Consider the following 917-nt stretch of genomic DNA (forward strand, 5'->3'; position numbering starts at 1 on the left):
CCCAGCCTCTGGAGGAGAGGCCACACCGTCTGGGTGCCCCGTGCCATGTGGGTGCCCCGTGCCGTGCCGGCGTCCCCGTCCCCCCGCGGCGCAGCCAACACTCTCCCACTCAGTTATTTCTCGCCGCCAGCAGCCTGCCAGCCAGGAAGCCACGAAGCTAAACACACGCGCAGCCCTGGCACCATCCTCCTCCTCCTCCTCCTCCTGCGTGCCCTCGTCACCGGGCACTGGGCTCTGCCACACCGGGCACCCTCCACCATCCCCGGGGCTCCCAGCACTGCCCGGGCACCCCGAGCCCACCGGGCACTCAGCACCATGGGGTATCCCCCACCATGGGGTACCCGACATGGTCCCTCTCGCGGAGATGAGGAGTCCGGGTTGGCACGAGGATGACGGAGGTGGGGTGAGGGCCCCGATGGTCGGAGCAGAGTTTGAGCTGTGGGTTCCGAGGGTGGCCGGGAACCTGCGCCCCACGGAATCACCCTGCAAATAGCGTTGGGTTTGTTCCTTCCTTCGCCAGGGAATGAAAAGCGGGAGAGGAAATTTGTCCTCACGGGATGGGCAGGAGAGGGAGTGCCGGTGCCATGGGATGGTACCCCAACCCCGGCGTGTACCCCGTCCCTCCGATCCCAGCAGGGAACAGCCAAAGCTGCTTTCCCAAGGGGAATCCAGCTGCCCGGAGTCCCTGCCTGAGGCGGGCACGGATGTGGGATGCGGGTGCAGGGTGGGCAGTAGGGTGTGGGATGTGGGGTGGGGAGCAGGATGTGGGATTCAGGGTGCAGGGTGGGCAGTAGGGTGCGGGATGTGGGGTGGGCAGTAGGGTGTGGGATGTGGGGTGCGGGATACGGGTGCAGGGTGAGCAGTAGGGTGCGGGATGTGGGGTGCCGGCAGTGGTTGCAGCCGCGGCGCAGCTGCCA

The sequence above is a fragment of the Charadrius vociferus genome, unplaced genomic scaffold (genome assembly GCF_000708025.1).
Source record: "Charadrius vociferus isolate BGI_N301 unplaced genomic scaffold, ASM70802v2 scaffold980, whole genome shotgun sequence".
Lineage (NCBI taxonomy): Eukaryota > Metazoa > Chordata > Aves > Charadriiformes > Charadriidae > Charadrius > Charadrius vociferus.